Source organism: Lucilia cuprina, chromosome 2 (genome assembly GCF_022045245.1).
Source record: "Lucilia cuprina isolate Lc7/37 chromosome 2, ASM2204524v1, whole genome shotgun sequence".
NCBI classification, from domain to species: domain Eukaryota; kingdom Metazoa; phylum Arthropoda; class Insecta; order Diptera; family Calliphoridae; genus Lucilia; species Lucilia cuprina.
The window spans coordinates 42,010,562-42,014,757 of record NC_060950.1 but is presented as its reverse complement, the minus strand read 5'-3'; positions in this window follow the sequence as shown (position 1 = coordinate 42,014,757).

Here is a 4,196-nt window from a genome sequence, read left to right as displayed (position 1 = left end):
TAAATTTTCCACCATTTTTCACTTTTTTCTACTATTTTCGAGTTTTCGATATTTCGACATTTTACGACTTTTCTACTTTTTTCGACTTATCGACTTTTTTCAACTTTTTGATTTTTTCCAACTTTTCGATATCCGACCTTTCGACTTTTATTTACAAGGTCGACTTTTTTCACAGACGATAGTTGAGGTATCGACTTTTTTGGAACAAAATAGTCGACTTCGACCATTTTCGACAAGAAGTCGATTTATAGAACTCTAAAGTAGAACTCAGGCATGAAAAGTTCTGCACTTAAGGGCACTTCACACGATCAGACTTTACATAAAGTCTTATAAAAAGTAACCTACAAGAAGAAAACAAACAGCGGGATTTTTTAAAAAAATTCAGAGTTGCATAAAAAGGTACTTTTTTGTGTATACACGTGGAAAATTACATAAAAAATGTAAACAAAGCGAAAAATACAAAAAAATGTAAACAAAGAGAAAACAAACTGATTGGTTTATTTGTAAAATATTGAAATATTGATATAAAATGAAATATAATGACTGTGCACCAAAATAAACTATACCAATCGATAGCGAATCGGAAAATGAATGTAATTTTTTATTTTTGGGTACTTGGTATTATATGTTATGAAGCAGCAAACTCTGTGAAACATATTTAACAAAAAGTTTTTTGTTAAAAAAAATTAAACATGCTTTGTGCAATAAAACAAAATATAATTTCTACTGGACGCTAAAACGCAACAAACTTTGACAATTTCACAAATCTAATGGAAAAATAAGGAAAAAGTTTTTAAAAATATTCTGTGTGCACCAAAACAGCTAATAGTGATCGATAGATAGATAATCGATTAATGAATCGATCCCTATATAAATATTTTTCCGAGGTGTTTTCTATTGGTTGCTTCGCAACAAACTTCGGCAACTTCACAAAATCTGACAAAGAATGAGGAAAAAGTTTTTATACAAAAAAAATTTAAATATTCCGTGTGCACTAAAACAGTTAATAGTGATCGATGGCGAATCGAGTAATGAATCAATCTCTATATGGATTTTTTCCGGAGTACTTTCTATTGAACACTACAAATCAACATACTTTGACAACTTCACAACTTCTAATGGAAATAAGGAAAAAGTTTCTATAAAAAAATCGATCTCTGTATAAACTATTTTATTATTATATTATATTCTATTTTTTGACATTTCTGCAAATCAGGTAAAAAACTTTAAAAAAAAAATTTAAATATTCTTTGTGCATCAAAACAGCCAATAGCTATCGATAGGAAATCGAATTGGAGGTTGATTCATTTTTCGATTTGCTATCGATTACATATTTTTGTTTTATTGCACAAAGTATATTTAATTTTTTTTAAGTAAAAAACTTTTTGTTATATATTTCAGAGTTTGCTGCTTCATAACAAGGTATATTAATTTTATAAGGTAGAGTCATCGGCGAATTCAGAATACCAAGCGAATTGGTTATATTTTTTTTATATGTAGTTTGACATTGTGCCTGCACTTGAAGGCGAATTGGCTCTCAGGGAAAAATGTCAAAAACAGCTGACAAATAAATCAAAGCGAATTTTTGTTAAACAAAAAATGTTTATAAATTTGAATCTGTTTGTAATTTAATTTGATGTTTTTAAAAATAAAACTAATTTCGTGTAGTATTATTATTGGTTTTAAAACTTAAACGAATTTAACAGCATAAATTTAGTCTTTAATCACACAATTTCACTTTAATCACAAATTTGACATTAACAAAATGAAAACAAAGTTTGACATTTACAAAATGTAAACAAAGTTTGACATTAATTCTACACCACGGCGAAAAATGAACATAGTAGCAAAAAACGATCAGCTGTTGTGATAACACTACCTTATAATTAATATATCTTGCTTCATAACATATAATAGCAAGTACCCAGAAATTAAAGAAATACTGTAATCCATTTATTTTAGGATTCTCTATCGATTGATATAGTTTATTTTGGTGCACAGTCAATATATTTAATTTTATATCAATAATTCAATATTTTACAAATAAATCAATTAGTTTGTTTTCTCATTGTTTACGTTTTTTATGTATTTTTTGCTTTGTTTACATTTTTATGTAATTTTCCACGTGTATACACAAAAAAGTACCTTTTTATGCAACTTTGAAAAAAGTTTGCCAAAAATCCCCCTGTTTGTTTTCTTCTATTAGGTAAATTACATATGTTTAAATCTAACAAATGACAGTCCTAAATAATATTCTTCATATTTATTAGGATTTGAAAATCGATATAGGGATCGATTCCTTAATCGAATATTTTAATTTTTTTTGTAAAAAAATTTTTCCTCTTTTTTGTCAGATTTTGTGAAGTCAAAGTTTGTTGCGCCACAGCGTCCAATAGAAAGTACTCCGGAAAAAATGGATCGATTCCTTAATTGATTCTCTATTGATCACTATTGGCTGTGTTGGTGCACACGGAATATTATTTTTTTTTTTTTGATAAAAATTTTTATTTCTTTTTTGTCAGATTTTGTGAAGTTAGTAAGTTCAAGTTACCGAAGTTTGTTGCGTCACAGCGTCCAATAGAAAGTACTCCGGGAAAAAATGAATATAGGGATCGATTGCTTAACTGATTCTCTATCGATCACTATTGGCTGTTTTGGTGCACAAGGAATATTTAAAAATTTTTTATATAAAAACTTTTTCTCTTCTTTTGTCAGATTTTGTGAAGTTACCGAAGTTTGTTGCGCCACAGCGTCCAATAGAAAGTACTCCGGAAAAAATGAGTATAGGGATCGATTCGTTAATCGATTCTCTATTGATCACTATTAGCTGTTTTGGTGCACAAGGAATATTTAAAAAATTTTTTGTATAAAACTTTTTTCTCTTTTTTGTCAGATTTTGTGAAGTTACCGAAGTTTGTTGCGTCACAACGTCCAATAGAAAGTACTCCGGAAAAAAATGAATATAGGGATCGATTCGTTAATCGATTATCTATCGATCACTATTAGCTGTTTTGGTGCACACGGAATATTTTAAAATTTTTTTGTATAAAAACTTTTTCTCTTCTTTTGTCAGATTTTGTGAAGTTACCGAAGTTTGTTGCATCACAGCGTTCAATAGAAAGTACTCCGGGAAAAAGTGAGTATTGGGATCGATTCGTTAATCGATTCTCTATCGATCACTATTAGTTGTTTTGGTGCACACGAAATATTTTAAAATTTTTTTGTATAAAAACTTTTTCTCTTTTGTCAGATTTTGTGAAGTTACCGAAGTTTGTTGCATCACAGCATCCAATAGAAAGTACTCCGGAAAAAAATGAATATAGGGATCGATTCGTTAATCGATTCTCTATCGATCACTATTAGCTGTTTTGGTGCACACGGAATATTTAAAAATTTTTTTGTATAAAAACTTTTTCTCTTCTTTTGTCAGATTTTGTGAAGTTAACGAAGTTTGTTGCGTCACAACGTCCAATAGAAAGTACTCCGGAAAAAATGAATATAGGGATCGATTCGTTAATCGATTCTCTATCGATCACTATTAGCTGTTTTGGTGCACACGGAATATTTTAAAATTTTTTTGTATAAAAACTTATTTCTCTTTTTCGTTAGATTTGTGAGTTTGTCAAAGTTTGTTACTTCACATCATCCGATAGAAAGCACACTGCAAAAAAATCAATACAGAGATCGATTCCTTAATCGATTCCCTATCGATCACTATTGTTCATTTTGTTGCACAATTTATTGTTTTCAATTTATTCCAACATTTAAAAAATTTTATAAATACAGCATTGGCTTTTGTTATGGTTTGTTTTCTTTTGTTTACATTTTTTATGTAGTTTTAACACGTGCATGCAGAAAAAGTACCTTTTTTGCAACTCTGAAAAAAAGTTTGCCAAAAGTGAAAAAAGTTTGTTAAAAAGTTTGTTTTCTTAATAGGTATATTAACAAAATAAGAACAAAATTTGACATTTACAAAATGTAAACAAAGTTTGACATTAATTATACACAGGGCGAAAAATTGACATAGAAGCAAAAAACGATCAACTGTTCTGTAAAAACTACCTAAACCCTTGTCTATATTAAACAAATATTTATTATGCTAAACCACAAATTCTTATCATGATAAAAAATTATATGGTACAGACGGCATTTATCAGCATTATAACGTCGTTCTGTCTTGATAACAAACGTCATCT